Source organism: Gadus chalcogrammus, chromosome 2 (genome assembly GCF_026213295.1).
Source record: "Gadus chalcogrammus isolate NIFS_2021 chromosome 2, NIFS_Gcha_1.0, whole genome shotgun sequence".
In the NCBI taxonomy this organism is placed as follows: domain Eukaryota; kingdom Metazoa; phylum Chordata; class Actinopteri; order Gadiformes; family Gadidae; genus Gadus; species Gadus chalcogrammus.
The window spans coordinates 7,798,865-7,823,146 of NC_079413.1; the positions used below are offsets into that span (position 1 = coordinate 7,798,865).

The following is a 24,282-nucleotide window of genomic DNA, read 5'->3' on the forward strand; positions in this document are numbered from 1 at the left end:
GCAGTGCTCCACTACATAAACACCACACCACCAGTGGGTTGGCCTGTCACCATTCACAAAGGCATTAGGGCATCAATGGACTGTGAGTGTGTGTGTGTGTGTGTGTGTGTGTGTGTGTGTGTGTGTGTGTGTGTGTGTGTGTGTGTGTGTGTGTGTGTGTGTGTGTGTGTGTGTGTGTGTGTGTGTGTGTGTGTGTGTGTGTGTGTGTGTGTGAGTTTGTGTGCTTTGGTGTTAGTTGAGTATGTGTGACTGAGTCAGTGCCCAAAAATGCTTGTTTATGTGTATGTACGTGTGTGTTTGTGTACAAATGTGTTTGTGTATATGCGTTGGCGTTGTGTCATCCAATGTGGATGCGTGTGAATTTGTCCATGTGCTTGTGCATGAACGTGTTGTGAGAATTTGTATGAATCTCAGGTTTTATTCATCGTCATGCTTCTGTGTGTGTTTGTGTTTGCATGTGGAAGTCAATGTGTGTGCGTGATTGTGTATTCCAACCACACTTTTGTGCCTTCAATGCATGTGTGGTTGTACGTGTGCATGTGCATGAGTATGGGAGTGTGGTTGTGTATGTGTGTGTGTTTGTTTATTCGTTTGTATGCATTTACATCTCCACAATTTTGTGTGTGTTCAGTGCCTGCATGTGGTTCTGTGTGTGTGCGTGTGTGTCTGGGTGGTGCGAGGGGTTGTATGTGTGTCTGTGTTTGCATTTAAATCCCCACTTTTGTGCGTGTTAAGTGTATGCAGGTTTGTGTTTGCCATTTGTGTTTGCATGCGTGTGCGTCCGTGTGCCTGTTTGTGTTTGCATGTTTGTTTGCCTGTGTGTGTGTCATGTATGCGTGTGTGTGCATGTGTGAGTGAAGTGCCTTGGAGGTAAAAGAGGGGGAGCGCGGGTGGCTGATGAGATTAGGGACCTGTGGACCTCTGGACCTCTGCGATGTTTGCTTGGCTTCGCCCTCTTTCGCCCCAAAAGAATCAGCTAAGCTTGAAATGTTCAAGTCTGTGTTGTTTTTTTTCTGTACACAGCGTCCAGGGCTCGTCAGCCACCAGGTGCAGGGATCTGTTGAAGGTGCTTACTGAACAGGAACATTATGTTTGACTTGAGCTGTTCTTATCTGGCCCTTGGTAGTCCCAAACCCTCTTCTTTATTTTTTCAGTCAAATGTTTTTTTATCCATTGCAAGACATTACTAATTATTCAAATGAGGGCCTGCCACAGAATTTGACATAAATGGAAACAAAACAGGCCTTGATTATTATTTTAGGCTTTTGAATTGGTTGCGCGCTGCTCTCCTCAAACTACAAATTAGGCCTTTTTGGTAATTCCAAAGAATGTAGACACTGTTTGAGACTGGACCGTCAAATCTAAGTAATTCAAAGAAAACTTGAATGTGGTGATATATACCTTGATATTAAATATATACTTTTCTTTAAACATACAGAATAGTATGCAACATATCAACAAAAGACTGGGTATAACATTTGTCTCACATTACATATCTGTTTATCAGAGGGGTACAAGTCAATTAATCATGCTGCAAACCAACTTAAAAAGAAAATCTCCAATCCATCAGCAGTGCAAGTACTAGCATCCCTGGCTCCATCAATGAAGGAATATCGCAATGATATTTTTTGCGTAGCTATCATGCAACTAAGAAAGCCAAAGCTCCAAGTTTTAACTATAAAGTAGAAAGGAAAGCCTTGCAGAGGATTTAAAGTTGGCTGTCATCATCAATATTGTAATATCAAAAACTGTGAAGACAAATTAGCATAACATAGGGGAAATCAACAAGTGTTCACAGTAAGTCAAACTCGAAACCCTTTTACTCCGGCATCGCCTCGAGCACCACTGGTATACAGCCCTCGGATGAAAACACTGGGTAATGAGTTTGCCTCCCTGTCGTCCCCGATTGGCAAATGGTTATTTATTTCTAGTATAAAATCAGTGAGTCAGGTTGAAACTTGAGCAAGCTAGAGAATCCATTTTATTTTGTAATACACAGCATCCCCATGGGGGGATTCTATTGTGAAATATAATTCCCAGCTAATTATGCCGTCCGAATTGTCAATTTTCCTTTGACTTCTTGAATATGATTGTGGTTGTCACATTTACATGAAGCAGCATGACATGAAAACTCCTTTCACTTTACTTGCTGTTTGTTTTTATGATGACTGTTTTTTTTGTTTATGACTCCTCGGATGATTGCTGCGATTGGACACAAGAACAACCTGGTTGCTTTGCATGAAACTAAATAGACAGTGAGAGAGTTTCCTGTTCCTGTACCCTGGGCTTATCAGAAAGCTTTAACACCTCTGTATGTTCCTCAGTAGAAGTTCCCCTTTTTAAGGCTGGAATGTAAGGCTATATTTGCTTACATGTAGCTTTCAGGCGTCTCATCAGTCAGATATTGTTATGAAAGGAGAGGAAAATGACAATTCATTTTCATGCTGTTTGAGTGCAGAGTAGAGGTTTCCCCAATATACTCTTCAGCACTAAAGATGATTGGATGTTGCATAACCTGAATCATTGCCAATGGGCCAAAGCCCAGTTTTAATGTAGTTCAGGCTTTCCGGGGTCCATGCCTATGTCCTGGCTCAAAGCCAAAAGGGCAATTAAAGGAAAGTATTGGATGCACACCAAGGATAGCCATTCCTTCAATGAAAATCCCAAGACACATTTGTTTTGAAAAGATGGGGGTAAGGGGAGACTCCTTTAACTTGTAACATATTCCAGTAATAAGATGTTCTGTTCCTTAAACAGAATCAAGAGCAACGTATAACTCTGGGAGTTCCAATTTCCATTCAGATATTTTGCAATTTCAGTATAAAGACTATACACTGTTTGCATTATGCTATTATACTGCACAACATTTGAATCACATTTGCTTTAAAAAAAGCACAGACCACAGTGGGTTCAGTCTCATTCCGTAGGACTCTCGTGATCCTGGGTGTGCAAAGGAAAGGTAATTTTGCTTTTCTCTGCACATTTCTAAAAGACGCCATTCTCACTTTATGTTTTATTGCACGGCAGATTGGAAGAATGCTCCAGGCCTTGCAATATATACGTTGTGCCAAGTAGTTTGTTTCGAGGAAAATGCAAACCAAATAGCGGTAGAATTGCACGGATCACAGATCTGCATTACAAGTATATTGCATTGCACTACCATAAATTAAAACTTGAATTTGAATATAATTGTTTATATTTATCATTTGCATTTTCCCCGAGAGCAATTTAATGACTTTTAAAATAAATTAAAACAATCTTTTCAAATTAGCATGCCGCAGACTGTGTGTGCGATCACAAACATATTCCTATTATAACACCCTTATCATATCTGATAAGAAATGCCTACATTCCGAAGCTGTTTGTGTACTCTGTCGTAAATATATTCAAACGCATGCACAGAAGAGGTAAACCCTGATAGAATTTATCAGGATCATGATTTAAATGTCAAAATATGTTTTGGCACATAAAATTACCATTTCAAATGCCCTTCCATTTCACGATCTCTCTCACCTTACCTCTCTTGACCTCTCCTTAAAGACTGAGAACATCAACAGAATTTGAAAGCACCACTATTGGGGTCCTTGTTGAAGGGGTCAGAAGGGTCTCAGTCTCTCTTTTGTTATATTTTTGATGTATTCATCGAGGTGGCAGTAAAACGTTATTATTATCGCAATAACTTTCAGAGGTTTTGCAAGTTCATCAGCTAACTTGGGCATGCAATTCTATGACAAGTTATGAAGGGCCCGCTTTCCATATTCACGCCATGAAGTATTCATCCCTCTCTTTATTGTCTGTGTGTTGAGCGATAAAACTTTCATGATTTATGATTTCAAAAGTAGGATACCACAAAGAGCCCAGTCCTTTGAAAAACAAATCCTGTACTTTCTCTCCAGCTGTCATTTTGTTTTATGTGCCATAGTGGAATTGAAAATATATTTCATGCACACACAGGTACATATTATTTATTTACGTTTTTTGGATTGCCTTCATTGTGTGTGATGAACATTTTTGAAGACACACTTTTGTCTGAACACATGAATCAAGATCAGGAAAATGTCCACAACTAATATTATCATTGCACAGCCAAATTGGCAGGACACCAGCTGTTTCATATTAAATTAACGAGCAGGTCATTCTTTCATGGGGACAATTTATGCCTCTTACTTGATACTGTAGTACTCCCCCTTCTTTATTCAGCTTCTGGTGGATACCTCTAGTCATTCAAAATGATGAGAACACTGTGATAAAATAACTAATAGTTCCTTTTTTTCCTTTTTTAGCCCTGCATAATTATTGTCTTTAAACACATCTCACCTCCTCCTCGTCCATCTTCTTATCCTCCTCCTCGTCCTCCTCCAGATCCTCTTCCTCCTCCTCTTCCTCCTCCTCCTCCTCCTCCTCCACCACAACCACCTCCTCCCCGTCCTCAACCACCATCACTACCACCTCCTCCTTCTTCTTCTCCTCACCCTCCACTGCCACCTCCTCACCCTCCCCCACCAACTGCTCAACCCCTTCCTCCTCCACCTCCTCTTCCTCCTCACCCTCCTCCCTCGACCACCAACCCCACCTCCTCCCCGTCCTCGACCACCATCACCTCTTCCTCCTCCTTCTTCTCCTTACCCACCCCAACCACCTCCTCATCCCCCTCCTCCTCTTCCTCCTCCTCCTCCTCCTCCTCCTCCTCCTCCTCCTCCTCCTCTTGTGAGTTGCTTGATGCGCACTTAAATTGTATGCAGATGAGTGAAACTGATGTCATTATATAGGTGCACATGGAAAACTGTCAGGTCTTTCGGATGTGCCTCCCGAGCACCTCTTCAATGCGGTCTCCGAGGGACCTCCCACTTTCGCACTTTGCCTTTTCTCTTTCTGGTTTCAGTTGTATTGGAGGAAATCTATAAGTACGTTATACAACTGCTATCTTTTATTCCGATGTCGTTTTCAGTTTTCGTCTGAAAAAAGGGAACAATGGCACAATTAGATGATTCTTTTTTCGTACTTAGTTTTTTGTGGACTATCTGGTTCAATGAGGGATATCTTGTTGAAAATTGTTTCATCAAAAGTATAAAGATAACTTAGGTGGTCTAGGTCATGTTTGAGATTTAGAAGTAAAAATAACCGCAAAATAGAATAAATGATGCTGAAGCCCACAGATCAGGATGACGAAAACTCACCGCTGGTGTCTGTCTGCCGATAATAGACCAATAATTATTTCAACTGAAGCTTGTCTTTGACATCATTGTGTTTTTTCTACTTCACTCTTAGCTTTCATCAACAACAATACAATATATCCATTTTCATACAATCACTTTATTTTACCTCTCAGCTGGTCATACACCTACACGTACACCTTATATTTATATTCAAGCAGCAGGAAAAAAAAATCGAAACATAACTACCCACTTCAAAACATGTACTTATAAACCCACCCGTCAAATGTAAATAATAATAGTAATTGTCAGCTCCAAGGAACCACAGACATAGCCAAAGATACAGAAGTACCATTTTTTACCCTGGAGCATAAGGGATGTGATGTAAGAGGGGGACAGGAGGGCCGAGCACCAGAGAATATTAATCCTCATTGTCTTAATAAAGCCAAGACATATTTTTGTCAAGGTGCATTTCATTGATACATTGGGTGATTTCCTCACAGAAGGATATACTGAACAATGGAGGAAGGTTAGGTACACTTTCTTTACAGAAAACAAGTAGGCTCTCAATCTCCCTCACTGGATCCGACAGCTGTGATGATTGTGTGTATTCATTGCAGAATAGTGAACAGCATAGTCTAGTGTTTAGGCTGGTTGACCCTGAGGTCTTCAGTCTACCTGTAGGTCACCCAGGAGCAAGACTTCTTCCTGGTCATTAATTCCATGGATCAAATAAAAATAAGAATTAAAAGTAATATAAATAAACTTTGGATAACAGCCAGCTTAACACTGGCTATAATAACATTTTTTAAATAATGCTAATGTCCAGACTATTATGCACTGTCTCATCATCCTCATATCCAGGCCAGTGGGTAAACCCAGGTTCATATCCTGGGTAAGACTGCTTCTATTCCCCCGCCCGCTGCCAGGCGGGTCAGTAGATTTCACCACACTGGCCAGGACCAGAGCCACAACAGAACCATTTTAAGGGCAAGTGTTATACCTCCATTTTGACACAAACACAGAGGTCTATGTTTAATGCCCAATGGGTTGACTGCTGTGATAACATATTTGGTTCAATTATTTGAGTGAATGTTAAAGGGGGAATTCATCTTTAGCGATCATATTCAAAACAACACGTCGTCCGGGTTACAGATGAGAAATGCTAGGTTGCTATCCTTGCATGCCAGATGAGGCTGAAGTGATTCTAGTAAACATGGCAAGTAAGGTTTCCTCGAAATACAAATAGAAATAAATAATCCTGAGTGACCTTTAACTCGGTCATGATAAAAATACCCTGAAAGATGAAAAGCATAAATAATTGGGCTCAGGGGCTCTGAGGTGCATATTTATCTTTGCACGTTTTACTACATCCCTTGTAATTCTAATTACCAATAATCATTGAAGATGTTTCAAGGATCAGGAACTCTCTCTACCCTGAAGAAAAGAACAGCCACACAACAGACAGAGACAATACCGTCGACAGCGTGACATGCAGGCGGTTTCGTTGTGCATTCAATTTCCCGCCTCTTTTGACAGGCTCCGGGATCAACGGTCGATGGCAGCTGCACCAAACATGGAGGACATCATAAATACAGCAGATACATTGAATTCATAGACAAAATGGCCATCCCAGCCTCTGACACACATTATGCTGTTGGTGAAATAAATTGCTGTGTTTTCACGTCAAAACACTAAAACGGAATTGTAGGCTATGTATGTGACTTGTTTATCAAGTGTGAAGTGCACTTGCTGCACCTGGATTTCTTCTCGAAGCTCCACTCTCGCCCATAAACACAAGTCCTCCTTCAGAGTCTTTGGCCTTGACCACCAACACAACAAGCCTTCTGTTCGATACATATATTTATACTCTTAGGCGAGTTCGGAGACAGAGCATGTTAGCGGTATTTTTTTGCTTGAGGGGAGTTGGAGAGATAACAAACAGGATACTTTTCACACCCCTAGCTGTCAAAGTCATCATCTTTGCCACCCTGACCTCCTCCTCTTCCTCCTCCTCCTCTTCCTCCTCCTCAACCTCCTCGTCTCCTTCCTCTCTTGAGCTGCGGTCACTAAGAATCATTTTAATGGTTTGGTACTACAGAGTGAGAGAGAGAGAGACAGAGAGAGAGAGAGAGAGAGAGAGAGAGAGAGAGAGAGAGAGAGAGAGAGAGAGAGAGAGGGGCTAAGAGAGACATTTGAGAGGATCTCACTGATTGTCCTTTTCCCTACGTCTGCTGTCCCCCTGGCCAGTGACACGTGTCCCACTGGTGGTGGTCTCACAGCCTGTCCTGACAGCTCTGTCGTTCAGGGACCCTTTACTGGCTGGATGTCTCAATACACAAGTCAAGTCTAGAGAGAGAGGGGTCATTGAGTATAAAGAGGGATTCTTACACCTCAAGATTCAACTGACAAATTCAAGGGCAAATTCAAATGGCTTTGTAATGTGATGGACAGATAAGAGCGGAGAATACTCAGAATCCATTTTATTCATGTAACACTAGGCTATATATCCACTTTGTATTTATATGTAATGCCTTTTCTCTGATACCACACCGCTACGCAGTGGGGAACTCGAACAGACAACCTTAAGATTCGAAGGCGATTGCTTTAAAGGCTCTAACGGCTAAGCCAAACGACAGCCGTTCCGGTTGGTATTTATGGAGTTTACCCAGGAGGACCCCTGTCACTCAATTACATGTAATATGTATTACATACAGTTTCACATTATATATATATATATATATATATATAGATATAATATATACATACATACATCCAAACGTGACTTTTATGTTTCGATTTCGAAAAAACAATACCAAACAGCTTGAAGCTACATGCGTGCACATGCATATACATTGAGTTGCTCCGGTAATTCTTCCATCACCTGAGTTTGCAGGGGTCCAGTGAGCTTCAGGGTTGACTGACTCCATATGCTGTACATGGGAGATGCAGGCCAGAGACCAGAGCGTCTCCTGTCCCAGGGATGCCCCCACCCCCATGGCTTTCATTTCTCTGCCAGATGGCTTGGATCGTGCCAGGGCTAGGAACATATGAAGAACACACTATATCATAAAGCAAAAAAACTAAAAACACTAACAAACACAAACAAAAACAAACGGATATCTTCTTAAATCGCTTCTGAATTTGTGTTGTATTTAATAGAAGGTTGTGTTGCCATATTAGTAGCAACGACCATGATAATACTTTACTGAGAATATTATCATAATACATTTAGAATTCTTTCTAAGCTTTTTGGTTTGGTGGTGGTTGCCGTTTTAAATTAAAATAGCACAATATATTCATTCGATAATAACCAAATCTATTGAAAGACATATTTTAAAACGCAAAATTGTTTGTATGAATAAAATATAGATGATAGCTTAATTATGGTTTAGTTCTATCAACCAATCACATCACATGGTAAACCCTCTACCATGAAATACAGCATCTAGCTTTTTAGACAAACAACAGTGGACTACTCTCAGAGGAAAAGAGCCTCATTCACCATCTAGTGTTGAAGTGCAAAAGAGAAGCTAATTAAAAGGCTAACTCGTTATGTAAGCTAGGAACACACAATGCCTGCAGAACAAAGGTTGGTTGAACGCTCTGTGCGGTACGATGTGGAGTTGACTGTTTGGGGAGTCTCTGTGATTACAGTCTGACAGTCAGACCATATAAATCATATATTTCTACAGGATCCTGTGCTGGCTGTTGCCCTTGGGTCACCTATATAAGGAAGTTGTTCTTCAGCAATGCCTTTTGGCCAGTACTCTGATAGGAGGGTCTTGTTGCAGGTCAGACTGTGGGGGTTGATTGAAGTGATATAGCTCTGCTAATTGTTTGTGTGTTTTTTCGTCTGTGGGTCTGTGGGTGTGTGTGGGGGTGAGGGGGAGGGTAGGTGTTACATAAGGAATAAAATACTTTGGTCCATAGTATAGTCTTCAGCTACTGTACCTGCTGATGTAAATAATACACACATTGACACACCGACGGTAGTCGGTGTGTCAATGTGTGTCAGTGTCAATTTTATTCATACAAGTCAACCATGCAAGGGTAAGGGTTATGGCCCAATCCCATTTCTACCCCTTACCCCTTCCCCTTACCCCTTCAAAACAAAGGGGAGGGGTAAGGGGAAGGGGTAAGGGGTAGAAATGGGATTGGGCCTAGAGGTGCACTCACACTAGGCCATCTGGCCGTGGCCGTTGGCCGTTTTCACACCTAACCGTGCTCAAATGGCCCCATTGTTCTCTGGCCTGCACTCACACTCACACTGGCAGATTTGAGCACGGTTAGGTGTGAAAACCATAGACATCTTATAGCATAAACGGAGCATTGGCTGCTGGGACGCGAGAAATACGGCCGCCATCTTGGAGTGGTCAACCGGGAGCAGCAACAGCAGCAGAAACAGGATGCCGGGCTTTTGTTCAGCGTATTCCTGCTCAAATCGGCGTACCATCCACAATAGGAATCGGGGGATTACTTTTCACAAGTAAGATTTAACATTACCGTACTATTGGTATAATTGGTATTGAATAATAAACCAAAAAAAACGCATGAAAATCTGTGATATTCCGTGAGGTATGATTAATTAAATGCGCTGACAGTTCATTGCTCCAGCCAAACAGATTACACTGAGTGGAGCGGATGACCACTCCAAGATGGCGGCCCCGCGTCTCGTCAGCGCCAGTAGGCGGTAGCATTCGATGCTCCGTCTATCATATAAGATGTCTATGGTGAAAACGGCCACGGCCACGGCCAGATGGCCTAGTGTGAGTGCACCCTAGTGTCTTGCTCAGGGTCACATCAACACTCAGCTAGGAGGAGCTGGGGATCTAGCAACCTTTCGGTTACAAGACAACTGTTCTACCTCCTGAGCTAAGCCGACCCTAAAATCAAAACTAAATTCAGAATTTTTCTATAATACAAAATTATAAATGTTTTCAGAGTTATTTGTTGTCTGGTTGTGATTTGTATAAAATGTATTTAGTAGGCTATACTTAAAAAAGGCAGTGGCAGGCAAATTATTTGCCTTGTATAGAGAACCCTAAAACATGTCATATATCAACTGAAATAGATAAGAGAAAATCAGTTAAGAGATTATATTTTCATACACATATTTTCTTAAAGTATGCCTAGATTTTAAGGATTGACTGAGGTTCATAATACGATTAGGAATCCCACTGAACATTATTGTGATGATATCAGTACACAGGAGAGAGAATAAAGTTGTGAGAAAAATGTTTTTAATATAGCAGTAAGCAGGGTTTAGGGATCAGCCGCACCAAGGTGCTACCCGATACCAACAAATTGAACTGACAAATGAATGCCCCGTTGTTCCATTCTAAAACGTATTAAACTTTACTGAGGTTTTAATGGTAACCATTGGTTTAAAGTTCCCGGGGAACATTTATTACACCGTTGAGGTAAGGCCCACGTTCGTTTGCCACTAGGTGAGACACCGGCAGGCAAGGTAACGCCATTAGCACACATTAGCATGCAAATACTCTCATTTACATGCAATGCACAGGATGTACATGTCACTTCCTGTTTCACGTCCGCACCACAAAATTGCTCCTAGGAGGGGATCGGGAGGGGGGGAGGGGGGTTGAGGATGAAATACTGACAGGGAACAAATATACAGCAAGACAAGTGGTAAAACACAACACGACAGCAGGGACGAAAAGTACCTCAACGCCCCCAGAAAAGTGATGATGGGGAGGAAATGTTTGCCTCTTCACAAAGGCTGTCTTCAGTCCCCAGACCCCAGTCGAGAACCCTTTGGGCTCAGTGCCATGGAGCCATCCTCTTTCGCAACATCAGACTGACACCCCGCAGTTAAGTAAACAAACAAGTCCTTAAAACATATTTATTTAATATGTATTTTGGTGCATGAATGGATGAATACACCTCATCTAAAAAGCCATTTCTTATGTTGCATTCATTCATCTATCAATAAATGATTGATCCCTTCATCTACTAGCGTCGCAGATACTGTTGCCTCGAAAGCTGTACAACCTCATGCAACGTCATTCGACATGCTCGCAGCTCCTGGGCGTGTAGAGTGGGCCTTCCCCCTGCCCAGACTAGAAGCTGACGCCGGGCTTGATCTCGCAGCGTGTTGCGAGGCCCCACATGGGGGGGGAAACACCCAAGCAGTCACTTCCCCTGACAGGATCAGCCTCGGCCTGGCACGGCCCAGCGATCAGGTTGCCGTGTGAACGGGCAGGCGCCACTTAAGTGCCCCGAGGCTTTGGTTTGTAGCTGCCAGATGTCGGGATAAGCACGATACGATGAGTGCAGTGGAATTACACTTATTTTTCTTTGTTATGCACCAGCGCGCCTGCATCGTTGACTGTTTCCGAGGACTGTCAAGTGGCGTCCAGATGGTGACACCTTTTATTCAAAGACTTAAAAATAGGTGACTTGGATGAATTGGCGATGAGTAAGCAGCGGTATTGCAGCAAGACAACAATGATAACCTGACTCTTTATGTTTGGACCTTTAATTAACTTGATTAGGTGCAAACCAACGTTAATAGTTGTACGACATAAAGAACAATTGTTCAACCTGCCATCCCAGCACAATATGTCCACCTCCCGAGGGGAATTTGTGCTTAAAGGACCTGTCGCAGGTGCCTAGCCACACATTTAAGCTGTAACAGTGTTTTTTTTTTATCATTTCAGGCAGTATTATGTTCCTTATTCGCTGTGAGAAAATAACTTGTTATAGATTAGGTCGAACAAACAACACCCCAAGCCATTAAATGTGATTAGAAAGCACTTTCTTAATCCCGTTTGGAACGCGATTGCAGCAGCAAAGGATAGAAACCAAAAAAACGGTGAAAGCTAAAGTTAGAGAAGAGTTTTAGTGGCACGATCATAAATTGTATACGGACAGGAACTTATATATATGTAAAAGAAACCTCAGTTATTTGATTCTTTGGTACTGGGTTAGCAATACATTATTAAAAGAATGGAATGTACGAGGAAGTGGGTAATTTATTGGTAAATACTGCATTGGCTTTAGAAAACGCTTGACTCGAAAATTATTATGAATACAAATGTGTTATTAAATGAGTTAGCCATGACAGGTTTAATACAACACATTTTATAGCTGTTAGAATTTTTAACACTGGAGAATTTGTCTATTCGTATTGGGGTAACAAATGCACTAATATGGTTCTTGTTCTTGTTCATTTTCTTGTTTGTGTGCAGGTATGTGCCTGCAGCATGTATGTGTGTGTTCATGTGCAGAGAGAGTCTGTACTCAAGAGTGTGACGGATATAACTCACATTGCCAAGTAAACACTGCATCAAACACTTTGGTTCACACCTAATTACCAATACAGAACATCTCCGGGATAAAAAAAGATCATAAAAATGGTGTTCTATTGAGTGTTAGATCCCTGACACGATGAAACACTGCAGCTGGTCATGGTGTTTCACCGAGCACTTTTTAACCACTCATCACTGATTACACACATAAAACATGTTATTTTTTCCCTCTCCCCTCTCCATAGTTATGGGCACAGAGGAATCGCTTAGACAACATTACGTAGGCGGTTGTCCTTTTGCTGGTACGCACAGCCTCTGCGTGGGCTGTCTGCAGGTCTCTCTTTCGGTCTCCCTCTCTGTGTGTGTGTCTCTCTCTCTCTCTCTCTCTCGCTCTCTCTCTCTCTCTCTCTCTCTCTCTCTCTCTCTCTCTCTCTCTCTCGCTCGTCCTTTCCTCCCTATCTCTCTCGTCCTTTCCTCCCTATCTCTCTCTCTCTCTCTCTCTCTCTCTCTCTCTCTCTCTCTCTCTCTCGTCCTTTCCTCCCTCTCTCAATTATGGGTACGGCACTCAGAGCCGTGCACCAAAGGTGCTCTCAGACAGATGCAAAATAACGGGCGCTCCGATGGAAAGAGCCCGGAGTCACTCAGCACTCGTTGTCCACAACTCCACACCAAAGAATAGCACACAGAAGAAAGTCTCAGATTGCAGAGAGACACCCAGAGTGAACGAACCATGAATTAATATCAATATTTATTCTACCTTGAGGCGGTAGTAATCTCATAAAGGTTTAACACCACCACCAGGGTGTCTGGTGTTGTTCTAGTTGTTGTTATTTCATTTTAAAATACAGACTGTTCATTGATGGACAATAAAGTTTGCACAGCCAATAGTAAACGGTCCTGAAAACTTAGCAAATCATGTCAGTTGATCAGCGAGGCTATAGCATTGAGGTGTCCTTAGACAGAGATAAATATCCCGTTTAAGATGATCTCACACCAGAGCGATATCCACTTATTAGATGGCCACGACTGACGTGCGACGCAGGCCCCAAACAGCTGTTTTTCCAAACCAATGACACCTGACGTCTCCGACTTCTCTCTCTGAATTAGGCTCCGTCCAAGGACATACGCTGATATGTGTGGATCTGGGCTTTTTCAAAGATCACCCAAGGTCTTCAGAAAGCTTAATCCCTCAATGCAAAAATATATGGGCTGTCTTTCTCAATTGCTCGAGCATGGCATAAACACAACAGGGTTAGAGTTCAATTCCCACTGGTGACTCCCATATTCAAAATGTTTGCCCCATGGAGGAGGGAGCGGGAATTTGTCAACAACACATAATAGAAAGTGAGATAGAAAAGGGATGGACCCTTCTGATTGGCTAAGGAATTATTTGTGTGGGAGATTTGAAGCTCTTCATATGAAGCAAAAGCTCTCCAAATTAAACTTAATCAATAGCTTCCTGTCTTAAATAGCTTACTTGAGCTATATTATTCCGGTGACTTTCGGAGCTATGTATCCCGTACAATATCACTTAAAATATGTATCAAATTACAGCTCTGGGGTATTATGAAGTTTCACGTCCAATTGCAAACAGATGGGAGGATTTATGAAAGTTTAATCACACATTGGCAAAGAGCCCAAAGATCTAGAGCAATACATTCCAGACGGCATATACTGTATGTAGCTTTCAGTACCACTCAGAACTCTGAAGAATTACTTGTTCAAAATGAATTGAACGGGTGACAAACCCGGAATTACAGGTCAGAACAACGGGTATGAATTCAGAGCTCTGGTTTGTCAGACTTTACAATGGCCGCCTTCATCGTAAATGGGAAGACAATTATCAAAGGGTTTGTTGTTGTTTTGACTAATAATTTGTGTACTAATCAAATATTGTTAGGCATCATTCTGATTATAACACAAAGTAAAACGTAACTCAAGTTATTTTAAAGACTAAATGAGCTTGCCAGTGTTTTCTTCAACAGACAGACTAACCACCTCTGGCGGTCTAGTAGTCTTGATGTATTACCCAATAGGCAGAGGGGAGAATGTCACTGATAACATACATGTACTGACATCCATACTACTTATGTTATGCGTTGATATGAATAAATAAAATTGACAAATAACATTTCAAACATACATTCCTGTGTAAACTCCCCCATGTTTGTCCGCGTCAGAGTATAATGTGCAAAATATCATCTTAAAACTGATTTCCACAGTTTAGACCCATATCCGGACTGAGCTGACGGCTATGGAGCAAGTTGAAAGAAAAAACCAAATGACCTAAAAAAGAAAAGTACAGGCACTTAGCCATGACATTTTCAATTATGCATGTCCTGCATCTCTTCCCCCTCCTGCCCAAAATAATACCAATGTGTCGCATATACATCCCCTCTCCATATTTGTAACCCGGATCCTATTGAAGGTGGTCCTCCACTATTTACAGAGACGGCGCGTCATTTCCCATGGGGGTAAGGGAGGGCAGACCAGAGTACCATCATCACATGCATAAATAAAGCTGTGAGGGTCCTGTGGTCATGACAGAGAGCTACGCAGCGTGACGCTACTGGAAGAGGCTAACCCCACCCCCCCCCGTCTACTTGGTAAGCGTCTCCGTGTCGGTGGTGGTGGTGGTGGGGGTGGTGGTGGTGGTGGTGGTGGGGGTGCGTTGGTCCCGCTTGGCGAGACGGATGGAGGGGGACGGGACCACAAGGGCCCTTGGTGGTGTTGCAAACTGACTGGGCTGTCCAAACGCCCACACTTCTCTCTCGCTCGCTCGCACTCACTCTCTCTCGCTCTCTCTTGCTCTCGCTCTCAATCGCTCTCTCTCTCTTTTTCTATACTCCCGCACACACACAACCCGTCCCAAGACAGGAGAATTACAAAGCCACCTCGACGCACACACACGCATGCACGTGCACTCACACATGGTGTGCACACGTGCAGACAAGTGCACAAATGTACACACACACACGCACACAACACACGTGCGCACCCATACACACGCACGCACACACACACACACACACACACACACACACACACACACACACACACACACACACACACACACACACACACACACACACACACACACACACACACACACACACACACACACACACACACACACACACTATACACAAATCTTCTCTTTCCCCATCAACTTTACTATTTCCTACCCTCCTACCCATATTGGTCTTGTGTAAATTATGAGGCAAGTCTTACGCTGAGAGTGTTTAATAATGGTTTTAGACTTTGGCAAGGTACGGCAAGTATCACAGGAAGGATAATTTGTAGAAAGTGTAATTTCACTTCTCCTGCAGAGCCTTTGATAAGGGGATAACATCTGTCAAGAAATGTACTTCAATTCGTCTCGTGGGGTCTGTTGGCGGTCTAGGCTGAGATTTAGCTGCATCACATACTCCAAATCCTGCCTTTTCTCCAAAAGTAAATCCTCCTCACGTTCACAAACTTAGGAAACTAGGAAGTGAAATGACACGCTGTAATGTTATCATTTGAAAAAAGTACTTATTTATTCAGAGTAAATATTGAAATAAATTCTAAAAGCACACCAAAAATCGAACCAGGGCTGTTCAGAGCCATGTCCCAGTAAACGCCCCGTTTTAAGGCAAAACCAGCCCATGTTAACTAATTCTACCTTGCCCCTCTGGTTATTTCCCTCATTATAATTTGTTAGTTCAGTTCAGTAAATTAAATTGGCAACTTCATACATATTCCCGTTGCTTTCTAGTAACTTTGTTGTTTCCCCCCCCTCTGTTATTGTTTGTCCGCGGAATTTCAAATGAAGCATTCAATTGGAATAAGATGAATGTGATGTTGTTAAATTGCAAATTTTGCCATTAATATTCACATTCTTTTTATTTCCAGTGCCTGTGTGATCTTTCCAAGTGTTGCATCATTGATTATTATTTAAACACATTTCTCTTCAGTAAACATCTTTTTTGGAATATGAAGAGAAAGGTCATGGTACACTTGATACACAGTGATTTGTGGAGAAATTGTCCTGTGGTGTACTTATGGTTTACCGTTTAGCCAGTGAGCTTTCCGGTAGCCCCACACACTCTCAATAATGATAGCCATTACTTTCCATTGAGTACGCCCTTTGCTTTCCACTCCAGAACGAAGCTCAACACTGGGCGCTTCACTGGGCGGGAAACACCCGTTGACTACATTCCAACACTCTGAAAGGGGCGGTTTACACATCGCTAGGTGCAAGGGGTGTTGTCCAATGTTGTCAAACCCCAGATCACACTCGCTGTCGCTAAAGGGTGCTCCGCCAATAAAAAGGACCACGCTGGAAAAGTGTTTTCAGCCAGAAGCAGGGGTTGTATTCTCCACCGAATTTCCCCCCCTGTTTAACAACTTTACAGCAATCCACTCAACAATAACACAAAAAGTTCCCAACACACTTTGTGAGACCTAAATGGAATGGTTTCCCCCTGACAACGTCGAGGACTGGGAGGTGGACGCATGGGCGTCATGAACGATCCAACTACCCCCTCCAGCCCCCGCCCAAGATTAGGATGAAACCGTTAATGGTGGACAGGAATCCCATTAAACCATTTGGCACCATCACCCTCTCTGAACGATACCTGAATCTCCTCGCCTCTCTCTCTGCCACCAAAATTGGCTCAGCCGGAGAGAGACGGAGGTGCTTAATATTGCATGGGCTAAACACCAGCCTGCTCTTCCTCAGCGTCAATAGATTTTTAGATTCTTTTTCTCGGTCAGAGTTAGTTAGTAGTCTCCGCCATCGCCCCCCCGGCTGCCTGCGAGGTCCGACTCCTGAGGGAGGCCATGGATCAGAGAGGCCTGGGAAACATCATGCACCTGTTTTTCCGGGACTTCAAGAAAGAGTGTAATGGTGGTTTTGATCCCACGAGTGATGAGTTATTAATTAACCCAATTGAAGGTATTCCACGTTCATCCGGCGTGTCGTATGTGAGCTGGGGGCGCTAGGAATGTCAAGGGGGATGGCTGAGATGTAGGCCGCACACTTTATCCGCAAATCCTTAAAGGTGAGATATAATACCACCAGGTGTGAGTGGGATTAGCTTTACAAGCCGTTTCGAAAATCTGCCCCATATGACATCACTAGTGGGGCGTGTCCACCTAGATCTGTGCTGGATAGATCAGTCTAGCTAGCCTACCCAGTGGACTGAAGTTAACAATGCTCATCTATCCAGCACAGATCTAGGTGGAAACGCCCACCAGTGATGTCATATGGGGCAGATTTTCGAAACAGCTTGTAAGGCTAATCACACTCGCACCTGGTGGTATAAAATGTCCCCTTTAAAGGCGAGATATTATACCACCAGGTGTGAGTATTATTAGCCATTACAAGCCTTTTTTTATTTTTTTATCTGCCTCTTCTGACATCACAGGTGTCCACCTAGATGTGTGCTGGATAGAGCAGTCTTCCAGTCTACCCAGTGGACTGTAGCAAACGTTGCTCATCTATCCGTCATACATACACACACACAAGGAAACTAAAATGTAGCAACTTTTGTTTATTGAGGAGATTAGAGAGAATATCCTAAAAACAATCCAAATATTTGCATGCAATCCTCTATCTATTTACTAATTTCCATGCTGTGCAGGATTCAATTTGAATTCCAACCAGATGCCCCAAAACAAAGCATAGCCATCATCATACTAATCAAAAGTACGTTTCCATTCCCCCACTAATAGTATTATGACTGCAATCTGTTGCATTGATTAGGGTCGACCTCATCACATGACCCAGAAGCCTTGATTGTGGTTCCTTCACTCCCTCTGACACGAATCACGACCCAGTGGCGCGTCCCGGTTCATCAAGAAGGTAAATCATCAAGGGCTGGGGGTCTGGGGGGGGGGGGGGGGTGGGGGGGGGCAGAGTGATACACTAGTGAGCCAGGCCCTCCCCCTTTCCCAAACCTCCACCTCCACCCCCACCACCTCCACCCCCCTAGTCTTACAGCTGCACCGTCGCCTCCTCCTGTCAAGCGCCCCCTCCCTACAGCTTCTCTCACTCACTCAGGCTGAGAGGGAGGGCAGGGCCGCCGCTGTCGTCCTCCAGAATAGTCCCGACCGAATAACCACCAGCCTCCCCCACCGCAGCAGCAGCATCATCGTCATCATCATCGTCATCATCATCATCATCATCATCATCATCATCATCATCATCATCATCATCATCATCATCATCATCATCATCATCATCATCATCATCATCATCACAAAATACATCAGAATGCACTCTTCATAAATTAAATCTTAAAGTGAATTTACCCTCCGCGACGCACGGAGAGACCCCGGCGGTTCCCGCGAGGACGCCGCACGGTGTTCCGTCGCGTCTCTCCTCCGTGTGAGGGAGGAGACGGTTGAATAACACGTCGGGTGTTTTGTTATTTATTTATTTGATGGTGTTTTAAAAACTAGGAGGAATACCGTGTTACTTGAATAGGAGAAAAACTTAAATATTCAGTTTGGTTTTGTTATTTTTTTGCAAATTTAAAAGGACGCCACACAATAATCGCACAGGCCTATGGGGAGACGTCAAGAGGCCCCCTTCTGGTGGAACCGATTCACCACGAGACGGGTCCTTCACATTTGAATTTAGACTTTAAGGTCCATTCTTATATCCAAACAAAACATATACCCAATTCCAAAAAATCCACTTATTTATCTCCAGATTGAACCGCTTCAAAGATGCATCGCTTTACGACATGTCGACAATGCACTGCTATAGGCCTACCTGTGGATAATCCTCAAATCAGCATAGCTTGCATGCCACAAGGCGCCTATACCACTATCGTTTATTCAACTACTCCGGGATAAGCTTATGTGAAAAGGAGGATTTTGTCAACCAAACCCAGCGTGGCATGTATGTTAAACTCGCCCCATATATATATAGCCCTGCGGTGGGTGACAAACAATCGTCTTATGAGATTTCAACTTAGTCAGACCGGAGAGGATCACCGCGCACCGTCCCGCGTCGCTCCCCGCGTCCCGTTCCTCTCCACCTGATAATCAGTTCAGTTGGATCGTAGTTTAGCCGTGTGTAGTGCTTTGGGTGTAACACAAAGACAGGAATAAGGAGAAGAAAAATAAGAGAAAAACAGTTCCCCTGTTGCAGGCGTAATGGAAACTCCGGACTCCGAGTGTGTGTTGAGAATACATAAAGGAGCGTAGTGAGAGAGCTTTCAATCAGGGCTCAGCCGAATAATCACTTTACTGTTCCGTGGATCCGACAGGCTCACTCCCTCTCTGTCACTCTCTCCCTTGCTCTCTCTATCTCTCTCTCTCTCTCTCTCTCTCTCTCTCTCTCTCTCTCTCTCTCTCTCTCTCGCTCTCTCTCTCGCTCTCTCGCTCTCTCACTCTATCTCTTTCGCTCTCTCTCTCTCTCTCTCTCTCTCTCTCGTTCTCGCTCGCTTGACGCACTGACTTGCAGCGTGCATTGAAACCAGGGGAGAAAACCAAAAAACAACTCTGGAATTTCTGAGCAGAATTCTCCTCTTATCGTGTTTCCAACATGTTATGTTGGCGGTGACGCGGGACGCCAGCTTTGTGTCCCGATCAGCCCTCTTCGCTTCGCGATCGCAAGCAGGTAAGCTTTTTCTCTTTAAACGTTGGCGGAATGTTGCTGTTGCATTTTGCACCGTAGACCCATATATGCTGGAGTTATTCCGTTTTCGAGTCTGTGATATTGGCTGTTAACAATCTATTCGTGTTGAAGTCAAATAATGTTCTATTGATTGCTCGTCGTTGTTAAACGTCAGGCTCCTGATTATTATCGTTAATGCAGGCATTTAAAAAAGTGACTTCGTTCCGGGATCGTGTTTCAGACTGTACAGCCTGCGTCTGCAGAAAAAAATGCAACATAAGTTTTATGCATGTTTAAACGCGGTGTATTGCCATGGGAGAAAGTCGCTATGGGATTTTTTTTGCAACCAGTCATGCATACTGTAAACCGAGCACATGTTCTTCGTCGAGTTACTTTACGCGATGATCATCTTCCGCGTAATATTTCTAAACATGTATCTGTGAGTTGATTGCAAACGATAAAACCACACTACATACACCTACGCCATATCTTATTGCATTGTAACACCGGCTGAAGACTGCTGTTGAGTTGCACGACGAGAGAAAGTCTTATTCCAGCGCTCGACGCGTTTCAGCAACCTGGACAGCGACCCACTTGCTTTCTCGCTGGAGTTTCAGTGCACAACACACGCAATCATTGCAAACGCGATATAGACGTGTTAGGTCGGCATCGTTCTTACTTTGCAGCAACTTAGAAGTGTGAAGTTTTAGTTCCCCATAGGATTAAATATGCATACAAGAGCCGCACTGTGATACATCGAGCCCAGTCTAAAGTCGTGGTTTGGTCATGCTGTGGGTTGTTTAGGGCAGTCGTTCTATAGATTCACAGGATTTGACTCTGGCTTTGGTCTATGCGAGTCATATCTCCGGTGAATATACTGCATCAGGAGGTGCACGGACGTGAAATGATGTGCTTTAGTTGGTAAAAAGATGTGAGCAGCCCAAATAATAACATTATTATTATTAATAATAATTATAATAATATTGTTATTAACCTTATTGTTATTCTTATTAATATTCTTATTAATATTATTATTACTTGCGATTTTTAGATAATATTCAACATAGCATATGCATGATCTCTATTGAAGTGCCAGTGCCAATATGTATATATATATATATATTTATATATATATATATATATATATATATATATATGTTGACGTAGATATTAGCTCTATGTTGTGCATGATAAATTCATGATGATTGTTAAATACCTGACCATAACTGACAAGTCTATGAGGTACAGTTTATTGGTGTCATATGGCCATGTCTACTGCTTTTCCCCGTATGTGGTTGGTTATGTAGCTGTAGCCCGAACCCAACTGAACCATTGGCTCGTTCGACCAGAACATGGGTCTTATAGGCATTGTGGTCGTAATCAGACGTCAAGAGGGAGAGTTATGACTTTTCCGTTCTATTTTTTCTTCAAAACCTCTGTTTTGCTGCTGTTGCTAAAGTGTTTGCTCTCTCCATCCCTCTCTCTCACTCTCTATCACTATTTCCATCTCTGTCTCACTCTCTCACTCTCTTTCCATCTCTCTCTCTCTCTCTCCCTCTCTCTTTCTCTCTCTCCCTCCCTCCCTCTCTCACTAACCATCTCCCTCTTTCTCTCTCTCTCTTTCCATCTCTCTCTTTCTCTATCTCTCCCCCTTTCTCTCTCTTTTCCATCTCTCTCGCTATCTCTCTCTCCTTCTCTCACTCTCTCTCCGTCTCTATCTCACACACACTCCCCCTCCCTTTTTCCATCTCGCACACTGTCCATCTCTTGCGCTTTCTTTCTCGCTCCTTCTCTTTTTATCACTCTGTCTGTCTCGGTCTGTCCATCTCTCTCGCTCCCTCTGTCTATCTCTCCCTATTTCTCTCCATCACCCTTTCTCACACACACTCTCTCCATCTTTGTCTTGCTCTCCCCTCTCTGACACATACTCTCTCTCCCTCCCTCTCTCTCTCTCTCTCTCTCTCTCTCTCTCTCTCTCTCTCTCTCTCTCTCTCTCTCTCTCTCTCTCTCTCTCTCTCTCTCGCTCTCCCTCTCTCTCTCTCTCTCTCCCTTCCTGTCTCCGTCTCGCTTATCTTGATTATGCAGCTGGATGATTGAGTCAGCTGTTTTGTATGCAAGTTGCCTTTGCTTGGTTGCTTTGTTGAAGAGAGAGAGAAAGAGAAAGAGAGAGAGAGAAAGAGAGAAAAATAAAGTGTGAGAGAGAGAGAGAGACACAGAGAGAGAGAGAGAGAGAGAGAGAGAGAGAGAGAGAGAGAGAGAGAGAGAGAGAGAGAGAGAGAGAGAGAGAGAGAGAGAGAGAGAGAGAGAGAGAGAGAGAGTGAGAGAGACAGAGAGAGAGAGAGAGAGAGAGAGAGAGAGAGTAATAAAGAGAGAGAGATAGAGAGAGAGTGGGGGGGATATAGAGAGAGAGAGATCGTGATGAGGATACTGAGATACGGCCACCGAGGAGTCTTGTGAGCGTGGTGAAAGAGTTGAAGAGACAAGGCTCCATTCCTTCAATATATATATAAATTCATATTTTCGATAAATTGGGTGTTGGTTGTGTATGAGATGCGTATCTCAGACACATGAGAAGACAGAAATGGAGTAAAACTTTGCTCACTTGTTATGGTACACATAGGTGATATACAGTATTTTATGTGTACCATATATACACATATGTGATAGATATGTTTGAAACAACTGTATATAGCTTGGACTAAGAACTAAGATCACGTGGGTGTAAATGTATGTGTGAGTGTGTGTGTGTGTGTGTGTGTGCGTGCGTGCGTGCGTGCGTGCGTGCGTGCGTGCGTGCGTGCGTGCGTGCGTGCGTGCGTGCGTGCGTGCGTGCGTGTGTGTGTGTGTATGCGTGTTAATGTGTCACAGCTGAGATACATTTCCTCATCCCTGTACATATCCTCATGAAACTCGCTGGGTTGCATTCAAAGCGGGACCAGGAACATAGCGGCGGTGGCGACCCGCGGCCTGCTATGAATGATGTTGATTAGAGTGACTCATGATGAAGGGGGAATGATCATAAATTCCAAAGGGAGCCAACAGTACATTACAGTTTCTGAGTCACAAAAAATGTGCACCGTGCGCACACAGCAGCCGTATACACCGCCAAGTAAAACCTAGCTCACTCAAAAAAACACTCAACAGCTGCGGTACACTGGATGGCTCGTTGTTGAGGCTGTTTCTTTCTCTGAAACAAATCGTATTTTTTTAACAAAGTTGATGAAGCTGTGAGTGAATGCGTATCCACCATGGAGTTGGGCTGGGTGTGTACATAACAATGTGCATCGTGTAATAAATGGGGACCTGCCACACTATGCAGACAAGTGCTGAGAAGCATATGGCATGAACAGAATGGCTCCGGTGTTTTTTTTTTAACGCTCTCAGATTTACACTCCACACCGGAACTAAAAACCCACAAAGCAGTTTTTGCACCATCGAGAAGTGTGTGCGCGTGTGTGTGTGTGTGTGTGTTTTTGTGTTTGTGTGTGTGTGTGTGTGCGTGTGTGCGTGCATGTGTGCGTGTGTGTGTGTGTCTGTGTGTGTGTGTGTGTGTGTGTGTGTGTGTGTGTGTGTGTGTGTGTGTGTGTGTGTGTGTGAGTGTGTGTGTGTGTTAGGGTTATACTTGTGTTTGATGTATTGCATTGATGACTCGAGGAACTCTTGGATCACAACTATTAATAACGTGCTCCATTCATGGAGAAGAAATGGAAAATTAGCGCTACAAATCTCTGAACAGAAAATATTAAAGTCTCTTGTCTTACAGTTCGGGCATATTTTAATGACTGGGGTGATGTTTTTGAGACGCTGAGGGTTGAGTTTTCATAGCATTCCTTACTTTCTGTACCACATGGGCATAAATCTCAAGTTATGGGATTCTTCAGCCGTAAAAGACACGGCCTTTACCAGACATAAAACTGCGAGATTGCTCTATACTTTAATAAAATGGTCATGCGTCATTTGCAGTGTTTAATTTTGAGCAGGACTTACAATATCAAATGCTAAGAGTACCTGTATATTGTTGGTAAACAACAATCCAATAGTTTCCTTTAAGATTCTTCTTACTTTTAGATACTGCATGTTTTCCTATATACAATGCAAAACACTGATTGATATCAATAATATGGGATTTTCATGTCAATTTCAGGTCGTATAACATGCCATTCATCCGATCAGATCACTTGACACAAACAATAAAGGATATTGGCTGCCTCGAGGATTTCACAAGAAAGACAACTCGACTTAA

At 43.2% G+C, this 24,282-nt stretch overlaps 1 protein-coding gene across 1 annotated transcript in view; it reads left to right on the top strand.

Moving 5' to 3' along the window:
• The first annotated feature begins 19,877 nt into the window (after window positions 1–19,877).
• Window positions 19,878–24,282, top strand: part of elfn1a (extracellular leucine-rich repeat and fibronectin type III domain containing 1a) — a 54,445-nt gene continuing 50,040 nt past the window's right edge. The window contains 1 exon segment of the mRNA XM_056607539.1: window positions 19,878–20,042. The gene's annotated coding sequence lies outside the window, so the exon portion shown is untranslated.